Here is a 24,599-nt window from a genome sequence, read left to right as displayed (position 1 = left end):
TGGGTGGGGGAGGGAAGCGAGGAAGGAGAGAGAGCCAGGGGTGGGGGGAGCGAGGAAGGAGAGAGAGCCAGGGGTGGGGGGAGCGAGGAAGGAGAAGAGAGCCAGGGGTGGGGGGAGCGAGGAAGGAGAGAGAGCCAGGGGTGGGGGGAGAGCGAGGAAGGAGAGAGAGCCAGGGGTGGGGGAGGCGAGGAAGGAAGAGAGAGCCAGGGGTGGGGGGAGCGAGGAAGGAGAGAGAGCCAGGGGTGGGGGGAGCGAGGAAGGAGAGAGAGCCAGGGGTGGGGGGAGCGAGGAAGGAGAGAGAGCCAGGGGTGGGGGGAGCGAGGAAGGAGAGAGAGCCAGGGGTGGGGGGAGACGAGGAAGGAGAGAGAGCAGGGGTGGGGGGAGCGAGGAAGGAGAGAGAGCCAGGGGTGGGGGGAGCGAGGAAGGAGAGAGAGCCAGGGGTGGGGGGGAGCGAGGAAGGAGAGGAGAGCCAGGGGTGGGGGGGAGCTGAGGAAGGAGAGAGAGCCAGGGGTGGGGGGGAGCGAGGAAGGAGAGAGAGCCAGGGGTGGGGGGAGCGAGGAAGGAGAGAGAGCCAGGGGTGGGGGGAGCGAGGAAGGAGAGAGAGCCAGGGGTGGGGGGAGCGAGGAAGGAGAGAGAGCCAGGGGTGGGGGGAGCGAGGAAGGAGAGAGAGCCAGGGGTGGGGGGAGCGAGGAAGGAGAGAGAGCCAGGGGTGGGGGGAGCGAGAAGGAGAGAGAGCCAGGGGTGGGGGAGCGAGGAAGGAGAGAGAGCCAGGGGTGGGGTGGGGGGAGCGAGGAAGGAGAGAGAGCCAGGGGTGGGGGGAGCGAGGAAGGAGAGAGAGCCAGGGGGTGGGGGGAGCGAGGAGGAAGGAGAGAGCCAGGGGTGGGGGGAGCGAGGAAGGAGAGAGAGCCAGGGGTGGGGGGAGCGAGGAAGGAGAGAGAGCCAGGGGTGGGGGGAGCGAGGAAGGAGAGAGAGCCAGGGGTGGGGGGGAGCGAGGAAGGAGAGAGAGCCAGGGGGGTGGGGGGAGCGAGGAAGGAGAGAGAGCCAGGGGTGGGGTGGGGGGAGCGAGGAAGGAGAGAGCCAGGGGTGGGGTGGGGGGGAGCGAGGAAGGAGAGAGCAGGGGTGGGGTGGGGGGAGCGAGGAAGGAGAGAGCAGGGTGGGGTGGGGGGAGCGAGGAAGGAGAGAGCAGGGGTGGGGTTGGGGGGAGCGAGGAAGGAGAGAGCAGGGGTGGGGGGGGGGAGCGAGGAAGGAGAGAGCAGGGGTGGGTGGGGGGAGCGAGGAAGGAGAGAGCAGGGGTGGGTGGGGGGAGCGAGGAAGGAGAGAGCAGGGGGGGTGGGGGGAGCGAGGAGGAGAGAGCAGGGGGGGGGGGGAGCGAGGAAGGAGAGAGCAGGGGTGGGGTGGGGGGGAGCGAGGAAGGAGAGAGCAGGGGGTGGGGTGGGGGGGAGCGAGGAAGGAGAGAGCAGGGGGTGGGGTGGGGGGAGCGAGGAAGGAGAGAGCAGGGGTGGGGTGGGGGGAGCGAGGGAAGGAGAGAGCAGGGGGGGGAGGGAGGAAGGCGAGAGAACCAGGGGGGGGGAGGGAGGCGAGAGAACCGGGGGGGGGGAGGGAGGAAGGCGAGAGAACCGGGGGGGGGGGGGGAGGGAGGAAGGCGAGAGAACCGGGGGGGGGGGGGGAGGGAGGAAGGCGAGAGAACCGGGGGGGGGGGGGGGGGGGGGAGGGAGGAAGGCGAGAGAACAGGGGGGGGGGGGGGGGGAGGGAGGAAGGCGAGAGAACCGGGGGGGGGGAGGGAGGCGAGAGAACCGGGCGGGGAGGGAGGAAGGCGAGAGAACCGGGCGGGGAGGGAGGAGGCGAGAGAACCGGGCGGGGAGGGAGGAAGGCGAGAGAACCGGGCGGGGAGGGAGGAAGGCGAGAGAACCGGGCGGGGAGGGAGGAAGGCGAGAGAACCGGGGGGGGGGGGAGGGAGGAAGGCGAGAGAACCGGGGGGGGGAGGGAGGAAGGCGAGGAACCGGGGGGGGGGAGGAGGCGAGAGAACCGGGCGGGGAGGGAGGGAAGGCGAGAGAACCGGGGGGGGGGGAGGGAGGCGAGAGAACCGGGCGGGGGAGGGAGGAAGGCGAGAGAACCGGGCGGGGAGGGAGGAAGGCGAGAGAACCGGGCGGGGAGGGAGGAAGGCGAGAGAACCGGGCGGGGAGGGAGGAAGGCGAGAGAACCGGGGGGGGGGGGGGGAGGGAGGAAGGCGAGAGAACCGGGGGGGGGGGGGGAGGGAGGAAGGCGAGAGAACCGGGGGGGGGGGGGGGCGGGGAGGGAGGAAGGCGAGAGAACCGGGGGGGGGAGGGAGGCGAGAGAACCGGGCGGGGGAGGGAGGAAGGCGAGAGAACACGGGCGGGGGAGGGAGGAAGGCGAGAGAACCGGGGGGGGGGGGGAGGGAGGAAGGCGAGAGAACCGGGGGGGGGGGGGAGGGAGGAAGGCGAGAGAACCGGGGGGGGGGGGGGGGGGAGGGAGGAAGGCGAGAGAACCGGGGGGGGGGGGGGGGAGGGAGGAAGGAGAGAGAGCCAGGGGTGGGGGGGAGCGAGGAAGGAGAGAGAGCCAGGGGTGGGGGGAGCGAGGAAGGAGAGAGAGCCAGGGGTGGGGGGAGCGAGGAAGGAGAGAGAGCCAGGGTGGGGGGAGCGAGGAAGGAGAGAGAGCCAGGGGTGGGGGGGGGGGAGCGGAGGGAAGGAGAGAGAGAGCCAGGGGGTGGGGGGGAGCGAGGAAGGAGAGAGAGCCAGGGGTGGGGGGGAGCGAGGAGGAAGAGAGAGCCAGGGGTGGGGGGGAGCGAGGAAGGAGAGAGAGCCAGGGGTGGGGGGAGCGAGGAAGGAGAGAGAGCCAGGGGTGGGGGGAGCGAGGAAGGAGAGAGAGCCAGGGGTGGGGGGAGCGAGGAAGGAGAGAGAGCCAGGGGTGGGGCAGCCGGGTGGGGGGAGCGAGGAAGGAGAGAGAGCCAGGGGTGGGGGGGAGCGAGGAAGGAGAGAGAGCCAGGGGTGGGGGGAGCGAGGAAGGAGAGAGAGCCAGGGGTGGGGGGGAGCGAGGAAGGAGAGAGAGCCAGGGGTGGGGGGGAGCGAGGAAGGAGAGAGAGCCAGGGGTGGGGGGAGCGAGGAAGGAGAGAGAGCCAGGGGTGGGGGGAGCGAGGAAGGAGAGAGAGCCAGGGGTGGGGGGGAGCGAGGAAGGAGAGAGAGCCAGGGGTGGGGGGGAGAGAGGAAGGAGAGAGAGCCAGGGGTGGGGGGGAGAGAGGAAGGAGAGAGAGCCAGGGGTGGGGGGAGCGAGGAAGGAGAGAGAGCCAGGGGTGGGGGGAGCGAGGAAGGAGAGAGAGCCAGGGGTGGGGGGAGCGAGGAAGGAGAGAGAGCCAGGGGTGGGGGGAGCGAGGAAGGAGAGAGAGCCAGGGGTGGGGGGAGCGAGGAAGGAGAGAGAGCCAGGGGTGGGGGGGAGCGAGGAAGGAGAGAGAGCCAGGGGTGGGGGGAGCGAGGAAGGAGAGAGAGCCAGGGGTGGGGGGAGCGAGGAAGGAGAGAGAGCCAGGGGTGGGGGGAGCGAGGAAGGAGAGAGAGCCAGGGGTGGGGGGGAGCGAGGAAGGAGAGAGAGCCAGGGGTGGGGGGAGCGAGGAAGGAGAGAGAGCCAGGGGTGGGGGGAGCGAGGAAGGAGAGAGAGCCAGGGGTGGGGGGAGCGAGGAAGGAGAGAGAGCCAGGGGTGGGGGGAGCGAGGAAGGAGAGAGAGCCAGGGGTGGGGGGAGCGAGGAAGGAGAGAGAGCCAGGGGTGGGGGGAGCGAGGAAGGAGAGAGAGCCAGGGGTGGGGGGAGCGAGGAAGGAGAGAGAGCCAGGGGTGGGGGGAGCGAGGAAGGAGAGAGAGCCAGGGGTGGGGGGAGCGAGGAAGGAGAGAGAGCCAGGGGTGGGGGGAGCGAGGAAGGAGAGAGAGCCAGGGGTGGGGGGAGCGAGGAAGGAGAGAGCAGGGGTGGGGTGGGGGGAGCGAGGAAGGAGAGAGCAGGGGTGGGGTGGGGGGAGCGAGGAAGGAGAGAGCAGGGGTGGGGTGGGGGGAGCGAGGAAGGAGAGAGCAGGGGTGGGGTGGGGGGAGCGAGGAAGGAGAGAGCAGGGGTGGGGTGGGGGGAGCGAGGAAGGAGAGAGCAGGGGTGGGGTGGGGGGAGCGAGGAAGGAGAGAGCAGGGGTGGGGTGGGGGGAGCGAGGAAGGAGAGAGCAGGGGTGGGGTGGGGGGAGCGAGGAAGGAGAGAGCAGGGGTGGGGTGGGGGGAGCGAGGAAGGAGAGAGCAGGGGTGGGGTGGGGGGAGCGAGGAAGGAGAGAGCAGGGGTGGGGTGGGGGGAGCGAGGAAGGAGAGAGCAGGGGTGGGGTGGGGGGAGCGAGGAAGGAGAGAGCAGGGGTGGGGTGGGGGGAGCGAGGAAGGAGAGAGCAGGGGTGGGGTGGGGGGAGCGAGGAAGGAGAGAGCAGGGGTGGGGTGGGGGGAGCGAGGAAGGAGAGAGCAGGGGTGGGGTGGGGGAGAAAGGCGAGAGAGCCAGGGGGGGGGGGGGAGGAGAGAGGCAAGGGGGGGGGAGAAAGGCGAGAGAGCCGGGGGAGGGGGGGGAGGAAGGCGAGAGAGCCGGGGGGAGGAAGGCGAGAGAGCCGGGGGGAGGAAGGCGAGAGAGCCGGGGGGAGGAAGGCGAGAGAGCCGGGGGGAGGAAGGCGAGAGAGCCGGGGGGAGGAAGGCGAGAGAGCCGGGGGGAGGAAGGCGAGAGAGCCGGGGGGAGGAAGGCGAGAGAGCCGGGGGAGGAAGGCGAGAGAGCCGGGGGGAGGAAGGCGAGAGAGCCGGGGGGAGGAAGGAAGGAAGGAGAGAGAGCCAGGGGTGGGGGGGAGCGAGGAAGGAGAGAGAGCCAGGGGTGGGGGGAGCGAGGAAGGAGAGAGAGCCAGGGGTGGGGGGAGCGAGGAAGGAGAGAGAGCCAGGGGTGGGGGGAGCGAGGAAGGAGAGAGCAGGGGTGGGGTGAGGGGAGCGAGGAAGGAGAGAGCAGGGGTGGGGTGGGGGAGAAAGGCGAGAGAGCCAGGGGGGGGGGGGGGGAGGAGAGAGGCAAGGGGGGGGGAGAAAGGCGAGAGAACCGGGGGGGGGGGAGGGAGGCGAGAGAACCGGGGGGGGGGGAGGGAGGCGAGAGAACCGGGGGGGGGGGGGGAGGGAGGAAGGCGAGAGAGCCGGGGGGGGGGGAGGGAGGAAGGCGAGAGAGCCGGGGGGGGGGGGGAGGGAGGAAGGCGAGAGAGCCGGGGGGGGGGGGAGGGAGGAAGGCGAGAGAGCCGGGGGGGGGGGGAGGGAGGCGAGAGAGCCGGGGGGGGGGGGAGGGAGGAAGGCGAGAGAGCCGGGGGGGGGGGGGGAGGGAGGAAGGCGAGAGAGCCGGGGGGGGGGAGGGAGGAAGGCGAGAGAGCCGGGGGGGAGGGAGGAAGGCGAGAGAACCAGGGGGGGGGGGAGGGAGGCGAGAGAACCGGGGGGGGGGGGGAGGGAGGCGAGAGAACCGGGCGGGGAGGGGGAGGGAGGAAGGCGAGAGAACCGGGAGGGGGGGGGGAGGGAGGAAGGCGAGAGAACCGGGGGGGGGGGGGGAGGGAGGAAGGCGAGAGAACCAGGGGGGGGGAGGGAGGCGAGAGAACCGGGGGGGGGGGGAGGGAGGCGAGAGAACCGGGGGGGGGGGGAGGGAGAAAGGCGAGAGAGCCGGGGGGAGGAAGGCGAGAGAACCGGGCGGGGAGGGAGGAAGGCGAGAGAGCCGGGGGGAGGAAGGCGAGAGAGCCGGGGGGAGGAAGGCGAGAGAACCGGGCGGGGAGGGAGGAAGGCGAGAGAACCGGGCGGGGGGGGGGGGGAGGGAGGAAGGCGAGAGAACCGGGAGGGGGGGGGGAGGGAGGAAGGCGAGAGAACCGGGGGGGGGGGGGGAGGGAGGAAGGCGAGAGAACCAGGGGGGGGGAGGGAGGCGAGAGAACCGGGGGGGGGAGGGAGGCGAGAGAACCGGGGGGGGGGGGGAGGGAGAAAGGCGAGAGAGCCGGGGGGAGGAAGGCGAGAGAACCGGGCGGGGAGGGAGGAAGGCGAGAGAGCCGGGGGGAGGAAGGCGAGAGAACCGGGCGGGGGGGGAGGGAGGCGAGAGAACCGGGGGGGGGGAGGGAGGAAGGCGAGAGAGCCGGGGGGGGGGGGGAGGAAGGCGAGAGAGCCGGGGGGGGGGGAGGGAGGAAGGCGAGAGAGCCGGGGGGGGGAGGGAGGAAGGCGAGAGAGCCGGGGGGGGGGGAGGGAGGAAGGCGAGAGAGCCGGGGGGGGGGGAGGGAGGAAGGCGAGAGAGCCGGGGGGGGGGGGAGGGAGGAAGGCGAGAGAGCCGGGGGGGGGGGGGGGAGGGAGGAAGGCGAGAGAGCCGGGGGGGTGGGGGGGAGGAAGGCGAGAGAGCCGGGGGGGGAGGGAGGAAGGCGAGAGAGCCGGGGGGGGGGGGAGGGAGGAAGGCGAGAGAGCCGGAGGTGGGGGAGGGAGGAGAAAGAGCCGGGAAAAAGAGAGAGAGCCGGGAAGGGGAAGGGGTGGGGGGAGCGAGGAAGGAGAGAGAGCCAGGGGTGGGGGGAGCGAGGAAGGAGAGAGAGCCAGGGGTGGGGGGAGCGAGGAAGGAGAGAGAGCCAGGGGTGGGGGGAGCGAGGAAGGAGAGAGAGCCAGGGGTGGGGGGAGCGAGGAAGGAGAGAGAGCCAGGGGTGGGGGGAGCGAGGAAGGAGAGAGAGCCAGGGGTGGGGGGAGCGAGGAAGGAGAGAGAGCCAGGGGTGGGGGGAGCGAGGAAGGAGAGAGAGCCAGGGGTGGGGGGAGCGAGGAAGGAGAGAGAGCCAGGGGTGGGGGGAGCGAGGAAGGAGAGAGAGCCAGGGGTGGGGGGAGCGAGGAAGGAGAGCGAGCCAGGGGTGGGGGGAGCGAGGAAGGAGAGAGAGCCAGGGGTGGGGGGAGCGAGGAAGGAGAGAGAGCCAGGGGTGGGGGGAGCGAGGAAGGAGAGAGAGCCAGGGGTGGGGGGAGCGAGGAAGGAGAGAGCCAGGGGTGGGGGGAGCGAGGAAGGAGAGAGCAGGGGTGGGGTGGGGGGAGCGAGGAAGGAGAGAGCAGGGGTGGGGTGGGGGGAGCGAGGAAGGAGAGAGCAGGGGTGGGGTGGGGGAGAAAGGCGAGAGAGCCAGGGGGGGGGGGGGGGAGGAGAGAGGCAAGGGGGGGGGAGAAAGGCGAGAGAGCCGGGGGGAGGAAGGCGAGAGAGCCGGGGGGAGGAAGGCGAGAGAGCCGGGGGGAGGAAGGCGAGAGAGCCGGGGGGAGGAAGGCGAGAGAGCCGGGGGGAGGAAGGCGAGAGAGCCGGGGGGAGGAAGGCGAGAGAGCCGGGGGGAGGAAGGCGAGAGAGCCGGGGGGAGGAAGGCGAGAGAGCCGGGGGGGAGGAAGGAAGGAGAGAGAGCCAGGGGTGGGGGGGAGCGAGGAAGGAGAGAGAGCCAGGGGTGGGGGGAGCGAGGAAGGAGAGAGAGCCAGGAGTGGGGGGAGCGAGGAAGGAGAGAGAGCCAGGGGTGGGGGGGAGCGAGGAAGGAGAGAGCAGGGGTGGGGTGGGGGGAGCGAGGAAGGAGAGAGCAGGGGTGGGGTGGGGGAGAAAGGCGAGAGAGCCAGGGGGGGGGGGGGGGGAGGAGAGAGGCAAGGGGGGGGGAGAAAGGCGAGAGAGCCGGGGGAGGGGGGGGGAGGAAGGCGAGAGAGCCGGGGGGAGGAAGGCGAGAGAGCCGGGGGGAGGAAGGCGAGAGAGCCGGGGGGAGGAAGGCGAGAGAGCCGGGGGGAGGATGTGCATGAGGATGTTATGTGCACTTTTGTTGCCAACTAACACCACAGCTGCAGAACTATTCAAGTCTTTGAATGATTACATATCAGGAAAACGGAGTTGGTCATTTTGTGTCGGTATATGCACGGACGGAGCAGCTGCCATGACTGGTCAACTTTCTTGTTTCACTACTCGAGTCAAGGATATCGCTTCTGAATGTGCAGCTACACACCGTGTCATCCATAGAGAAATGCTGGCTAGCCGAAAAATGTCACCTGAACATAACAGCGTTTTGCAGGATGTGATTAAAATTATCAACCACATTAAAGTACATGCCCTTAACTCACATCTGTTCGCGCAGCTCTGTGAGGAGATGGAAGCAGAGCACACACACGTCTTCTCTTATACAGCAGGGCCCCGCTTCTCGGCGTTCCGCTGATACGGCGGCACCGAGAAAGGGGCCACCATCTTTGATTTGCAGTCGCGCATGCGAAGAATGGGCGGTTGCGCCCGGCGCGCATGCGCAGACCGTTGTCTGCACGCGCATACAGTAGTTTGCACGTGCAGACCATAGGCCGCGCATGCGCAGAACGGCAAAAAACGCCGTTCTGTGCAGGCACAGAACTGAAAATCGCCGGATTCGCTTTCCGGCGATTTTCACTATACGGCGGGCCCCTGGAACGGAACCCGCCGTATACCCGGGGCCCTGCTGTACACAGAAGTGAGATGGCTTTCTAAAGGTAGATCACTGGCCAGAGTTTGAGTTACGAGAGCCGCTCCAGAGATTCATTTTAGAAAAACAATCACCACATGCAGCACATTTCAGCGATACAGAATGGGTCACAAAACTTGCTTACTTGTGTGACATATTCAACCTGCTCAACGAACTCAAATCTGTCACTTCAGGGGAGAACGACAACTGTGTTCCAAGTCGGCAGATAAAGTGGCTGCATTCAAAGCCAAACTGGAATTATGGGGGCGACGATTGAACATTGGTATTTTTGACATGTTTCAAACATTAGCAGAGATTTTGAAATGTTTGTATGTTTGAGACAACTTCACATCTCCATACGTTCTGGATTAAAGTCAAGGCGGAATATCCTGAGATTGCCACAAAAGCACTGAAAAGCCTGCTTCCATTTCCAACATCCTATCTTTGTGAAGCAGGGTTTTCTGCACTGACAGCAACCAAAACGAGATTACGGAGTAGACTGGACATAAGCGCCACACTTCGGGTGTCACTGCCTCCCATCATCCCCAGATGGGACCATCCAGTTGCAGGAAAACAAGCTCAGTGCTCCCACTGATTCTGCATTAGGGTGAGTTGTATAATTATTTAATTATATATTACAAAGTAATAATGATAGAAATAAAGTGCACAATAAATGTAATGCACTTGAATCAACCCGAAAACATCCCCCCCGGTCCGTTGTGCCGAAAAGGTTGGGGACTGCTGGTGTAGGTGACAGCAACCAAAGTTATCCATAATGTCAACAGCTGCCTCTGGCTAAATAAGGCTTAGAGAAGTGTGGCCCTGCGCTCCTAAGGCTGAGTCCCCGCTAGCGCTGAGCACTTGCCGCGGTTACTTACATAACATAACGCGGTACACACACAGTGCTTATGTAAACAAAAAAACTGACTTTCTAGCGCGCAAAGGACTACCCACAATACCCCTCGCGCGTGTGTGTGTGTGTGTAAATGCCAGGACATCCAGCGCTCATGCTTGGAGCGCCAGCGGGGACTCAGCCTAAGACAGGGAAAGACTTGTGTGGGGTGAGAGGAAAAGGAGCGCTTAGGATAGTTAGCAAGGAGAAAAGGCTGATTGTACAAACTTCTATGGGTTTGTAATCTCAGGATTTATTTAAACTGAAGCAGAGTAGGAAAATTGTATTTAAAGGGACAGTCCCTCCTAGGAAGAACATGAACTAACAACAATGGCATATTTAATAGGTTAAATGTAGCCAATTGTCAAGTTAAAAAAAACGTTCAGCAAACAAAAAACATAACATTTCCATAGAAAACAAAGTAATTATATTTGATTATAATGCCCTCATTAGTCAAACACACAAATGTTCCTAGAGAAATACAGAACAGGATTTCTTTCACAATACACAAATAAGTAAAACAGTTATTTTAACCCTTCAGGGGGGAGAGGGTGTACATGTGTGTACACATACATACACCTACCTCTCTGCATTGTAGCTCTCCTCTCCCGCAGTCTTAGGTTCACTTTCCCGGAAGTGGAGACACTGACTACATCCAGGTCACAGCTCTGTGTCCTACTGCACATGCTCACACTAAGGGGATCATGGGAGTTGTAGTTTTTAGACTTCAAAACGGATCACGTGTCACATACTGTGCAGATTAGAAACAACACAGTAACATTTCTCAGGCACTGTGCTAGGGGAAGATAGTTTCTGCTGCATGTAGATGTGTATAGTCCTCTTACTCCTTAATATATTTCAGTAAAGCAGCTTCAGTTCCTATGCTGATATGGAGGTAACCTGGATATGACATAACCCCTGAGCAGGGTTGCCACCTTCGACTGAAGGCCTACCCGGAGATTATTATTATTTTTTTTAAATAGAGCACTTACCTCTGGCATCCTCCCGACATCTCACCCTGCAACTCACTTCAATATGGCTGCGCGGTGTCAAATTACGCAGCATTGCCGTGACAACGGGACACTACGTGACATCACAACGTCATGCGTCGTCAAGTTGCCAAGACAACGTGGTGCCGCGTGACTTTGTGACGTAAAGTAGCGTTTTGTTATCAATGTACGTCACGTGCCGGTTCTCGTGGCAACGCAGCATCATTTGACGCAGTGGTTGCAGGGGAAGATGCCGGAAGACGTTGCCACCACCCGCCCACCCAAGATTGCCACCAAACGGAGGGTATAAATAAAAAGACCACCCGCTTAGTCTTAGATATTACTCTGGATGCACTAGGGTAGTGGCAATAGCATAAAAAGAGGTCTCTTTCCCCAAAGACAGGGAAAGTATAGAAACCCCAATTACATGCGCTGTAAGATCTAATTTGTTCAGAATTGGTATCAGTCTTGAGAAGCAGAAATGCACTGGAAATACTGTTGTGAACAGTGTAATGAAAAAACCTCGAGGTAATCCCTATAATAGTGTATTAGTGATATGGTTCAATTTTTTTTTATTTCTAACAAGATAAAAATAATGGGGCACAAAAATTGTTAAAAACGCATGGGGCATATAACAATGGAGGTATAGTCTACTGTAGTATAGATCACTCAAAGTAGAAAAATATTAGTGCTGTTATTAGCAGTAATCAATACAATATTGTTCACATTGCCCTGTAAATGAAATTGGGCGCTCAACAAGGTATCGTTCAGACTGCCCTGTAATTTAACTTGGGCAATTAATCCTAGGTAATGCTCAGAGGCTGTGCCTGTTGATTACCTGGTGGGCTATATTGTCCAATTGTGGTAAGGGGGTGCTGTTGGCTTTGTACCGTAAGTACAATGTGTACAAGTTGTTTTCCCCCTATTAGGCGATTAGTGCACCAAAGATTGGCTAAATACAGCAATGCAAATATTAGGTCTCTTAAGTGTCCCAGCATCTAGATAAAGAGGGGGCTTTTTGGAGCCATATATAAATGCCAGATAGTCTTTATAAATTCAAGTGAGCAAGGGCTGAATGTAAAAACCCTTTTAGATCCAGTCTGAGTATTGTCAGGCTGATGCCGTTGCAGAGTTAGATACTGTATCAAAGCCCTGTGACTATGGGATAAACAGTGGACGGCCAGGATAGGGAGGGTAGGTATTCCCTGATAGAATGGAGGTTAGTAACTCTGCAGCAGCACAGTCCTGGTAGTATACTTGCCTCAGACTCTGCTTAGGTTCCTAGATGGATATTCGTGGTCAGACAGGTAGGGAGGGAAGGATCTCTCAGCTCTCCCTGCACTAGTATCTGGCCGTCCAGGAAAGGAGAAGCGCCAGGTAGGGGATTTCCCTGCCAACAGCTGAGTGCTGTACTCATAGCTGGCCATCAGAGCTCGGAGAAGCGCCGGGCTCGGGGTTCCCTTAATAACAGCTGAGTGCTTGTGTGGAGGATCGCTAGCAGTGTTGCCAGATAGTTCCCCAAAATACCGCCCAATAACATCACGGAAATAGCCCAAAAGTAGCCCAATAATAAATGATTACTGAATCGCCCTCCACCCCCCCCCTGCACCAAACATCACCCGCCTACCCATATACATACACATACACACACACACACACACATGTATATATACACACACACATATACATACATATACATACACATATACACACGAAGGTGAGACAGTTAGATTGTCGACAGCTGTGCAGACCCCATGCGGAGAAGCACTCCTCCGACAATCTAACTGTGTCTGTGCAGGATACAGAGCGGAGTTCTTGGAGGGGGAGGTAGGCTGATGTACTGTATGGGTAGTGTATTGGTACACTTCACTGCAATGTTCACAGTGGCCACTGGGTGTCACTATAGCTGTCAAGTTTTTTGTACAGGTGACATCGTGATAGTAGCCCAAAAAATAGCGGCTGAAAATTAAAGTAGCCCAAAAAAACGCAACCCGCAACAAGCTAACATTTCCCGCGGAACTGGGTCTCAAAATAGCCCAATTGGGCGGGAAACTAGCGGACCTGGCAACACTGATCGCTAGACTGTCCGCATAGGCGCCATACAGCATGTCGTGAGTGGTGATGTCAGCGGACTGCCCTCACCACCCGGAGGTTTACTAGGTAAACCCGTAGCCCGGAGATACCTAGTCAAAACCCGTAATCTCCGGTGGTGGCAACCCAGCCCCTGAGGCTGTATTGCAATTTAAGTATGTTGTGCGAATTCCAGGAGGAGCATGAAGGAGAAACAAAAAACACACAGAGAAAATCTAAGTGCAGAGGTATTCAAATATTTGAATGGATATAGATACTGTTTGCTTGGCTCTAATGAATTGCCTACTTACAAACTGTAAGAAATGGGAGCACAGTGTACAAGGGGATGTGTATCTCTTCCCAGCAGGTTGGATAAGCTGTGGTATATTCTCAGGCTGGCACTTCCACGGTTGGTGGAACACAGCTCAGCAGGAAATGCAATCGGACAGGATACCCATAGGAAAGACAAGGAAGAATACCATAGCACAGACCAGCTAAATAACACTCTGTTCATGGTTAAAATATGAATTGCGCACTTACAATAATGCAGAATAAAATGGGCTAATATACACAACAGTGTAATAGGGGATTCATGCGCCGAGCAGGCTCGCCGTCCCTTCCATCCTCCTCTATCCAGCCAAATAAAGACCACACTTCACAGCAAGCACGGAACAGAAGCTCCTGCTCCACTCGTCCTTGTGGGTCCTCGTAGATGCGGTGTGTGACCAGAACCGATCCGGAAGTGACGTCACATGCCGCATCCAGACACGACCCCGACGATCGTTTCACCACTTGGCTTCGTCCGGGGGCTTAAAAACTGTGTGCTTGAATAATCTATTTATAGCAACACAGCTGAGACGTTCACCAATAGCGGTGAGACGCGCGGTGGATCTGCACATGTGTCAATTTACTCCGCTTCAAACGGAATGGTGATCAGCTGTAGAAGTCAGTCCGTGACATCATGCAAGTGGGGTGCCATCAAAGTCAGGCAAGCATCTGACATAGCATGTTCCTTCCCTAGTCTCACTCCAGCTCCAAGATAGTGTAGAGCTTCAGGACACTCCCCCTCCTGACGGCATCCAATCAGCATCAAACAGGCATCCTGGTGGTATACAGAACACAGACACTCTGATCCTGATGGCAGTTCCCACAGATGTCAAGTGAAGACTCAAATTTAACTAAATTTCTGAAATATCAAAGGACAACAACTTAGGATGCATCATAACTCCATACATAAATAAAGAAATATATATTGGATCCTTATTTCACCAAGTGCCTAAATTGGGTTTGAAGTATATAAGTGCATAAATGTACTCCTGCATGCAAGGCACACAGAACAATTGTCAGGGCGAGCTCACCACAAACGAGGCGGGACCGCGGTGCTGAGGTGGGATAGGATATAACGCCACCCACAGCCACGAGGGCACGTCTTGAGAGTAGAGTGGTCCGGGAGTCCGAGTCGGGGCAGGAGAGGTACGGATGGTCGAGGGTGCTGTTCACCGAGTCCGGGGTTAGAGAGAGGGACGTAATCGTTTGCCGGGTTCGGGGTGCCAGAGGTGCGGAGAGTAGTATTGTCGTAAGCCAAGTTCGGGATGCCAGAGGTGCGGGTGGTCGTAGAGGAAGCCGGTTCGGTACACGAGGAAGACTGCAAAACAAGACAGGACAAGACAAGACTATGGAGGCAGAGAGTGGTGAGAACAACTGGTTCTATGCTCAGCCGATGAGTTAATGAAACTGCAGGGTATATATAGGCAAGAGGGTCCAATGGCAGAGTAGCAAGGTGGGGGGATGTGAATGGACCAGACTGAGGCAGGGATAGGTCCAGAGAAACTCCTGGAGGAGGAACTAGACGAACGGATACATTTGATTGCAGCATTGTAAAGGGGAGATGTGCCTTTAAGAGGCTGGCGCTCCTCCGTGTGGGCGCGCCCCCGTGTGGCCATACTTGCGGGCGCGTGACCGGGCACGCGCCCAGGCCCGACACTAGAAGGGGAGCGCTGGCGTGCGCACGCGCGTCTAGTCAAGATGGCGACAGGCGTCCTGGAGGGATGATCGCCGCGAGGTGCGGGAGAGCCGGCGGGACCACGGGTAAGTGGGGAGCACGCCGAAGGCGGCGTGACTCCCAGGTTGTTACAGTACCCCCCCCTTCAGGGGCGACCTCCGGGCATCCATGATATGGCTTGGAGGGATTCTTACGATGGAAAGCCTGGACGAGTCGAGGTACGTGGAGATCCCGGTGGGGAATCCATGAACGTTCTTCTGGTCCGAACCCCTTCTTGTGGACCAGGTATTGTACTTCTCCTCTGGAAATCCTAGAATCCAGGATATACTGGACCTCGTACTCATGTTGACCTTGGATCAGAAGAGGAAGTGGAGGAGGAGTGGTCTTAGAAAAGCGAGGACTCTGAAATGCTGGTTTGAGCAAAGATACATGGAAGACTGAAGGAATCTTCATCGAAGGTGGAAGGCGCAGGCGATAAGCCACAGGTTTATCCTCCTGACCACGGGAAAGGAACTGAGGAACTTGGGTGCTAGCTTCATGTTAGGAACTTTTAGTCGGATATTCCTGGAAGATAGCCAAACCCTGTCTCCTGGGGCGAACTCCGGGACCCGGCATCGAAGGCGGTCTGCCTGTAGTTTCTGTCTCCCTGTGGCCACCTTTAAGTTCTCCTGAATCCTCGTCCATAAGTCTCTCAGCCGGGAGATGCGCTTGTCAACCGCTGGTACTCCTGAGGATAGAGTGGAGAAGGGTAAACGGGAAGGATGAAAGCCACAATTTATGAAGAAGGGAGATTCTTGAGTGGAGTCATTTCGGAGGGAGTTAAGAGCAAACTCGGCCCAAGGAAGCAGATCCACCCAATCATCCTGTGTATCGGTTATAAAACATCGAAGGTATTGTTCCAGGTTTTGGTTGGCCCTCTCCGTCTGCCCATTGGTCTGTGGGTGGTATCCACAGGAGAATTGTAGAGAAATACCCAGTTTTCGGGAAAAAGCTCGCCAAAATCTAGGCACAAATTGGGACCCTCGATCAGAGACGATGGTTGAGGGCACTCCATGAAGGCGAAAAATCTCCTGGACAAAAACATCCGCAAGCCTGGAGGAATTCGGAAGACCCCTCAAGGGAACAAGGTGCATCTGTTTGGAAAAACGATCAATTACCACAAGAATCGTATTCATTCCTTTGGAGTTTGGGAGCTCTACAATGAAATCCATAGAAATATGGTTCCAGGGGCGGTCTGGAATGGGTAAAGGAAGGAGAAGACCTGCTGGTCTGACCCAGGGTACTTTGTTGCGAGCACATGTGCCACACGCTTTTACAAACTCTTCCACATCCTTAGCCCTCTCTGGCAACCAGAAGGTGCGTTGAACAAGGTCGTTGGTTTTCCAAGATCCCAGGATTTCCTGCCGATTTAGAGGAATGGCACCACTCGAGAACTCTCTTGCAGTGTTGGGGTGCCGTGTAGAGTCTTCCCTCCGGAACCTTGAACCCCATCGGAGCCTGTGATTGCTCGGATTGAATCTTGTCCATGATATCAAAGGAGTTGGCGGACAAAATACATCTAGAGGGGATTATCGTCTCTAGCTGCTCTTCAGACTTATCCTTTGCAAGGAACTGTCGAGACAGAGCGTCTGCCTTCAGATTTTTGGAGCCAGGAATGAAGGAGATGAGGAAATTGAACCGTGAAAAGAATAGTGCCCAGCGGGCTTGTCGAGCGCTCAAACGACGTGCCCCTTCTAAATAGAGAAGGTTCTTATGGTCTGTGAGTATGGTTATGGGTGTCTCTGTACCTTCTAAGAGGTGTCTCCACTCCTCTAATGCCAACTTGATAGCCAAAAGCTCCCGGTTCCCGACATCGTAATTCCGTTCTGCGGGCGAGAATTTCTTCGAAAAGAAGGCACATGGGTGTAACCTGGCTAAGGGTGAGGTCCTTTGGGACAGAACAGCCCCAGCCCCGATGTCAGAGGCATCTACCTCCAGGGTAAATGGAAGTCTAGGGTCTGGGTGGGTGAGGATAGGGGCAGACACAAAAGCCTTCTTTAGAAGATTAAATGCCCATATGGCGGTCTCAGACCATGATCAGGGATCTGCACCCTTCTTGGTTAGAGCAGTTATGGAAGATACCGTAGAAGAAAAATTGCGAATAAAGCGCCGATAATAGTTTGCAAAACCTAGAAAGCGTTGCACGGCTTTGAGGGTGGACGGACGGGGCCAATCCAAAATGGCCTTAAGTTTCTCTGGATCCATATTGAAGCCAGAGTCAGAGATAACGTATCCCAAAAATGCCACGGACGTCAGATGGAACTGGCATTTCTCCAATTTCGCAAAGAGATGGTTCTCCCGGAGGCGTAACAGCACCTGTTGAACGTGTTTGATGTGTTCTTGAGTGGATTTAGAAAAAATTAGGATGTCATCTAGGTAGACGATAAGGAATTTGTTAAGAATGTCCCGAAAAATCTCATTGACGAAATCCTGAAAGACTGCTGGTGCGTTGCACAGACCAAACGGCATGACCAGGTATTCATAGTGGCCGTCATGGGTGTTAAACGCAGTCTTCCACTCGTCCCCCTCACGTATCCTTACTAAATTGTAGGCACCTCTTAAATCCAGTTTAGAAAAGATAGTGGCTCCCTGAAGGCGGTCGAAGAGTTCCGGTATCAAGGGCAGCAGGTAGCGGTTCTTGCGCGTGATGTTATTCAAACCCCGGTAGTCGATGCATGGACGAAGAGAACCGTCCTTCTTCTTTACGAAAAAGAAGCCTGCTCTCTAAATTCTCTGCAATGTAAATGTTCATTGCTTTAGTCTCTGGGAGAGAGAGTGGATAGGATCGTCCTCTGGGAAGAGGTGCCCCGGGCAGTAGGTCAATCGGGCAGTCGAAAGGGCGGTGCGGAGGTAGAACCTCGGATCGTGCTTTGTCGAAGACATCGCGGAATTCCAAATACACAGAAGGTAAGGAGTCAACCTTCTCTGGCAGGGTAGACAATCCCCCAATCCTCTGGAGAATGCTGGTACATGTCTTGGCGCATGAAGCACCCCACTTGGGATTTGGCGTTTCCCGGCTTGTGGGGACACTGAGGTACTATGTGACCGGAATTGCCACAATACATGCAGGGACCGGCATTGCGCCGACGTTGGTTCTCGGCAGAAGACAGCTTGTTACCTCCCAACTGTATTGGCTCCGGGACGTCTCAGGATGGGGGTGTTGGAGGCACAAACAAGGGAGCAAGAGGCCTTGAAACCCGTTGACGGTAACGAGAACGTTCAGTCCTCTGCTCCTGCAGACGCTGGTCCACCGAAACGCACAGACCGATCAAATCCTCTAGGTCAGTGGGACGTTCCCGTGCCGCGAGCTCATCTTTTAGGGATTCAGACAGGCCTTGCCAAAATGCCGAAGATAGTGCGTCATTGTTCCATCCCGTCTCAGCAGCAAGGGTGCGGAACTCCACAGCGTACCGGGCAACGGAACGATCTGCCTGGGTTATGTGATGGAGAGAAGACGCTGCCGTTAATTGCCGTGCAGGGGTGTCGAAGACTCTTCGGAACTCATGGACGAAGAGATCGATGTCCTGTGTGAGGGGCCCTTGTTGTTCCCAGATGGGAGACGCCCAGGCCAGCGCCTCGTCGGTGAGAAGAGCCATAATATAGCCGACCTTGGAGACGGAGGAGATGAAACGAGAGGGCGCGAGTCGGAATTGGATGAGGCATTGATTGAGGAAGCCCCTACATCCTTTGGGATCCCCAGCATAGTGTTTGGGAGCGGGAATACTGGGTTCCAAAGCAAACGGAGGTGCTGGAAAGGCTGTTGCGGAGGCTGGAGGAGCCGTGGGTGAAGGTACCCGACTGGAAGCTCGGGCTTGAATGGTAAGTGAGCGAAGGCTCTGCTGGAACATGTCCATCCTCCTATCATTTTGTTCCAGATAATTCTCTAGCCTGGTGAAGAGATTAGTGTGGGTATTTAAAGTACGCTCCACCTCAGCGTGGTCCATGTTTGTTGGACTGAGCATAATGTCAGGGCGAGCTCACCACAAATGAGGCGGGACCGCGGTGCTGAGGTGGGATAGGATATAACGCCACCCACAGCCACGAGGGCACGTCTTGAGAGTAGAGTGGTCCGGGAGTCCGAGTCTGGGCAGGAGAGGTATGGATGGTAGAGGGTGCTGTTCGCCGAGTCCGGGGTTAGAAAGAGGGACGTAATCGTTTACCGTTTGCCGGGTTCGGGGTGCCAGAGTTGCAGAGAGTAGTATTGTCGTAAGCCAAGTTCGGGATGCCAGAGGTGCGGGTGGTCGTATAGGAAGCCGGTTCGGTACACGAGGAAGACTGCAAAACAAGACAAGACAAGACTATGGAGGCAGAGAGTGGTGAGAATAACTGGTTCTATGCTCAGCCGATGAGTTAATGAAACTGCAGGGTATATATAGGCAAGAGGGTCCAATGGCAGAGTAGCAAGGTGGGGGTGTGTGAATGGACCAGACTGAGGCAGGGATAGATTTTTTAGTGTGTAGGCGGTCACTGCAGCAGGAATTCAACCGCAAACGTGAATAGTTAAAATCAGCTTTATTAAACTAGAATGCTGCGCATCACAGAGATCACTCTGACGCGTTTCGTTCCCGTGTGGAACTTTATCAAAGAGTCTTTGATAAAGTTCCACACGGGAACGAAACGCGTCAGAGTGATCTCTGTGATGCGCAGCATTCTAGTTTAATAAAGCTGATTTTAACTATTCACGTTTGCGGTTGAATTCCTGCTGCAGTGACCGCCTACACACTAAAAAATCTTCATTGCAATTCTTGGCGGAGCACGCCGGCCACTACACGGAGCTGGGAGCTGGTTTCTACTTCCCTTCCTGATGACTGCGCTTGGATCCGCACCTCGCACTCGTTCCAGGGCTACTCAGGATCGCTGATTTGGCAGTGCAGTTTCCATTCACCCACAGCATAGCTGTCGGCCCTCGGGGATGACGTCACGAACCAGCGCGACGCTCGAGGAGACGGGACCGGCCAGGCACAGGCAGTGAACAGACCGGGTCGGTTCAGGGCAGCAGGTGATAGTTTCGTGAGTACACGGGAGGGGTAGCTTATGGTTGCCTCTTTCCCTGTCTATATACCTTTCCCTGTGCAATAGCCCCCCACCCAGTTTTTATCTCTCATTCTGCCGCATGCTGCTGTTGTTGCCGGTCCCCTCACACAGGATCTTCATGTCTGTGTAGCGGCCTTTATTGCTCTATATGTGTCTGACATTGCTCATATACACCCCGATTTACTTATGGATTTTTAGAAGCACCGGACTACAGGGGTTCATTCCCCCACAATCACCATTGAGGCAGGGATAGGTCCAGAGAAACACCTGGAGGAGGAACTAGACGAACGGATACATTTGATTGCAGCATTGTAAAGGGGAGATGTGCCTTTAAGAGGCTGGCGCTCCTCCGTGTGGGCACGCCCCCGTGTGGCCGTACTTGCGGGCGCGTGACCGGGCATGCGCCCAGGCCCGACACTAGAAGGGGAGAGCTGGCGTGCTCGCGCGCGTCTAGTCAAGATGACGACCGGCGTCCTGGAGGGATGATCGCCGCGAGGTGCGGGAGAGCCCGGCGGGACCGCGGGGAAGTGGGGAGCACGCCGAGGGCAGCGTGACTCCCAGGTCGTTACAACAACAGGTCTATACAGGACATAAGAACCCAACCACAACTCTTGACAAAATAAACGTGTATCTTACATAAACATGTAAACATGGGGGAACGTGCCTGGCGACAGAGGGTAAAGTTACAGGAACATAGCATACCCCGTGTACTCATGCAGACCCCCCGGCAGGAGAGTGCCGAGTTTAAAAATCCAACGACACTCTTGCTGCAGGAGAGCCCTCTCAATATCACCTCATCGCACCCCCAGGAATACATGATCAATAGCAAAGGCCTTGTCTATGGCAGGCAATTCTTGTGTGTTTATATATCTGTACCCCTTTTTAGGGGTTTTCCTTGCCTAGCACGATTTGGTATCATTAATCTTATTTATGGATTTCTTGAGCTGTGAGCAGCGGTGGATTTTAAGCGCAGATGATGTTTTCTCTGTAGTGGGTGAGATGAGTGATACTTCAGATTCTGCTATCATCACTTCACAAAATGATCAAGTTAAAACACTGAAATTTCTTTTACAAAAGAGAATAAAAGTATGGTGGAATAGAATTTCACTATTAAGGTATTTAGAACAACATCTCATACCGAGAGGCCTGAGAGTTCAGGTGTTTCCAGCATTTGATTTTGAGAACCAGGATCTCAAGCTCAGGTGGGAGGAAACACGTAATACATGTTCATCTGAACTCATGCGTATTTTAATCAAACATGATACAGCAATTATTCAAGGCTTAAATGATGAGATAGATGAAATTAAATCCAAATATGATTCCAATGCTGACCCCCTTATTACAGTGATTGAGAAGGAACTTCTGATTTATTAGTCTGACTTTATTGTGTTCAAGAAAAATACGTTTTCTGGACTATAAGAATAAAAAGGTATATACTTTAGATGGTCCCATAATTCATCATCCCGTCAAAGGAAGAAGAAATATACACGAGTTCTGACCAATCCAACGAATCCAGAGTCAGGTTTCATCACCTCAGATGTTAAGTCTTCAGATGGAGAAATAACGGCATCAGCCCCTATAAACTCTGCTTCCTCTTTTTTAGATGTTACAAAACAACAAGAAAGAACCCAGGTCTAAACAAGAAGAGGAAAAAAGAGTTCTAAGGGACCTTCAACAATGGGCGTACAATTCACAGAACAAACAGAACCAACAGAAAAGAAAAAACAGACGAATTGTATACTGTATTATCAATTTTTCTGATGTCATTTTAACATCTGACCAAGAATCTGTGTTGAAGTATGGCCTATCGTTTTCACCAACCTGCTCTGCAGACACCTTTGACTGGGTGAAGGATTTAAACTTATTCTGCAACAAACGTCTTTTGCATAAATGTTATGCTAAACAATGTAAAGATTGCGAAGACAATGTGCCAGACACCACATCTGTGTGGAATACCCAGGAGCTCTCACTTATTGGGGACATGGAGTCTAATTTTGGGGTTGAGGTAGGTGAGTCTGCTAATGTGGTGCCTTCATCCCTTTATCCCAGGATTGCGAGTAAATCTGTTTTCTGTCCTCCACTCCAGACCTCCTCTTGTATTGAGATGTTCGCAGACCTTGTTACTCAAGAATTCTCTGCCATTCCAAGACCCTATGGATCCAGGAATCTGACTGTATGACAAACCCGGGCTTTTTAGGAACTACAGAATATGGTACGACTAGAGATCAAGCCTTCAGATAAAGTGAGTAATATAGTACTCTGGGCAAATGGAGTGAGGGAGCAGGATACCACATATGCAAAAAAGAAAATATAACACAATAGTGCAACACAGTAGTCTGGATAATGGAGAACACAGGAAATCTGCAAATATTATACTCACATACGTGTGAGCAAGTAAAGCATATATATAGGAAAATGGCTACTGCTTCATCTGACCTTAGGGGGTGCACGTAGGGATAGAACATATGTGAAAAGGAGAAAAAAGATCCCACTTTGGATCATGCACTCCACCAAGATTAATAGGATTACTTTAACTGGAAAGAGGTGGTGTTGGCCACCTCCACTAATAGAGAAAACTTTATTTATATATATATAAGTTGAGAGCATATATATATATATATATGCTCTCAACTTAAACTTAGCGCCTGCGTCTACTCTAAATGAACCATATAACATACATTGGGTAGCTGCGTGACCTAAACTAAGTGATAATTTAACAGTGATAAAACTAAAATCGTGTGAAGGGATATGTAAGGTCCCTATATGAACTAAGTGATTGAATAAAGTGAATATGTGAATATAATGCAGCTATGCCTGTAAACTGTCTGGTTACCAGTTAGATACCAACTGTATGGTTTTATATAAATAAATATATATATATATATATATATATATATATATATATATATATATATATATATACGGTGTGCTCCATATAATCGAAAGTAGAGAGAGATAGCAGCTAATGGCAGTTCCCTTATATGTACTGTCTGATATTACACTCGGGTTAGGTATTCCGCTGGCCCTAAGAAGATCCTCATATGAGATAAGTCACATGGGATTTACTGTGTCCCATTACAAGGTGAGCATATATTTGGACAGGATTATTTATCTACTGATCAACATAGCTTATACTATGAGTTTTGATTCGAATTTTCCTTTTGGTTCATTATGTAAATAAAGTTTTCTATATTAGTGGAGGTGGCCAACACCACCTCTTTCCAGTTAAAGTAATCCTATTTATCTAGGTGGAGTGCATGACCCTGACCGGGAAAATCCCTTCCGGCTTCCTGGTCCTCTTTTCGGTTGGAAGTCCTGACCGCGACCGCTACATTCTATTTGCAGAACTTGGCCACTAAAGAATGGACTTAGGGCCTCATGCACTAAGTGCCAAAAACCGTTTTATCGCCATTTTTTCGCCAAAAAAGCCTTTCCGATTCAGTAAGCGCCGATAAGTGGCCAAAATCGGCAATTTTTGTTCCCAATAAAAACTTATTGGCAGCCGGGTGCCGATAAGCCACTTATCGGCACTTTTTGAACTCAGCTGAATTCAGGTAGCCCCGATCAGCTTTTCGCTGCTGATCAGCACTCCCGAATTGAGATTTTTTCGCCAATCCGTCCCGCCAACTAAAGTTGGCGGGTTGGTGGGGGAGAAGGTCGGCAAGGTCGATACTTAGAAAAAATCAGGCCTTGTTCCGGGCTGGGATTGATGCTGGTGGTCTCCGGAACTGATACCCGCACCGGAGCCCCCCGGCATGCACCAGAGGCAGGAAAAATGCATTTAAAGGCCACTTCATTACCTTAGCGGCTAACCGCTAAGGCAATGAAGGGGTTAACCCGCCGTGCCAGGTTTATTGTGGGTACCCACCCTCGCTACCCACAATAAAAAAAATACACACACAAAATCCCCACACTAAATAAATAAATATATATAGAAATAAATAAATATATATATATATATATTACCCCAACAACCCGTATACCGCCCTAACGTAAACATATATGCACATCAATGATACTAGAGGCCGGCGGGGGCCCTCGGGTGTTATTACCAATTATGTGCCCCCCAATTAATTTAAAAACACATACATACTTATAAAGAAATAACCCCCCCCCCTAACACATACAGTATAGTAATGGGACAATTACTATTATCCACAAATGGATAATATTGAATGTGCCCATTTTAAATACATAAAAAACAATAAATACATAAAATACATATAGCACTCACCCTTGTCCGGCTGCCACAATGAAGGCCATCCTCATCTTCATCGTATCCATGCCCCCTCTGATGCAGCAAAACATACACAAGAATAAAAACATCCAATGTAATGTCCCCTAACCCCTTAATCACCATAGCGGTTATTAACCGCTACAGGCATTAAGGGGTTAACCCACCCTCACCCACCACTCGGGAGGCCTACATACCCTCCCCCACTAACCCCCCACCCCGTGAGGCCTAACCACCCTCACCCACTACCCAGCCGGGAGGCCTACCCACATACCCTTGTGGCCAATACCCCTCCCCCCACCCCCAGTACCCACAATAAAAACAATACACTGCCCCACAATAAGCATCATTCTATTTATTAAATACATAACCCACCCCCTGTGCCCCCCGATAAATACATGATTTATCCTTTTACATACAGGGTTCATACCCCAGGCCCACGCGAGTCCCCGGTGGGCCCGACGGGTCACCTGACAGACCTACAGGTTACCAGCAACTTGTTTCATACAGGTTCTGGAGGCCTGTTGGTGGGTCCCGACATGCACCATGGCCCACCAGGTGGTCTCCGTGGGTCACCGTGGGCCACAATTGAGTCCCCACGGTAGGTCCGTGGATGTCTGGGAGCCCCGGGTCAGACCCACAGGTGTCTGCGGGGCCTCGGGTGGTTCCCACGGGGGTCTGTTCTTCCCCGCACACTACGGGTCCGCGGTGCCCCCACAGATGTGGGGCCACCGGTTCTTCCCCGCAGGTGCCCCCCCGTGGACCCACCAGCCTGATACCCGTGAGATACCCGAGGATACCGCAGGTGGTCTCCAGAGGTCTCACGCAGAACCAAAACGAACAAACCCTGAATGTAAAATAAATA

At 55.5% G+C, this 24,599-nt stretch overlaps 1 protein-coding gene across 4 annotated transcripts in view; it reads right to left on the bottom strand.

Annotated features, from left to right (window-relative positions):
- LOC142466865 (uncharacterized) overlaps window positions 1-10,032 on the bottom strand; it is a 39,777-nt gene extending 29,745 nt beyond the window's left edge. The window contains exon 1 of one of the 4 annotated variants that reach the window (XM_075572399.1): window positions 9,950-10,032. The gene's annotated coding sequence lies outside the window, so the exon portion shown is untranslated. The remainder of the gene's footprint in view (window positions 1-9,949) is intronic. The other 3 variants (XM_075572402.1, XM_075572400.1, XM_075572401.1) reach the window with 3 other exon arrangements.
- Between the last annotated feature and the right edge of the window lie 14,567 nt (window positions 10,033-24,599).

The sequence above is a fragment of the Ascaphus truei genome, chromosome 15 (genome assembly GCF_040206685.1).
Source record: "Ascaphus truei isolate aAscTru1 chromosome 15, aAscTru1.hap1, whole genome shotgun sequence".
NCBI classification, from domain to species: Eukaryota; Metazoa; Chordata; class Amphibia; order Anura; family Ascaphidae; genus Ascaphus; species Ascaphus truei.
The sequence above is the reverse complement of the archived record's forward strand: the minus strand, read 5'-3'. Positions and strand labels throughout refer to the sequence as shown.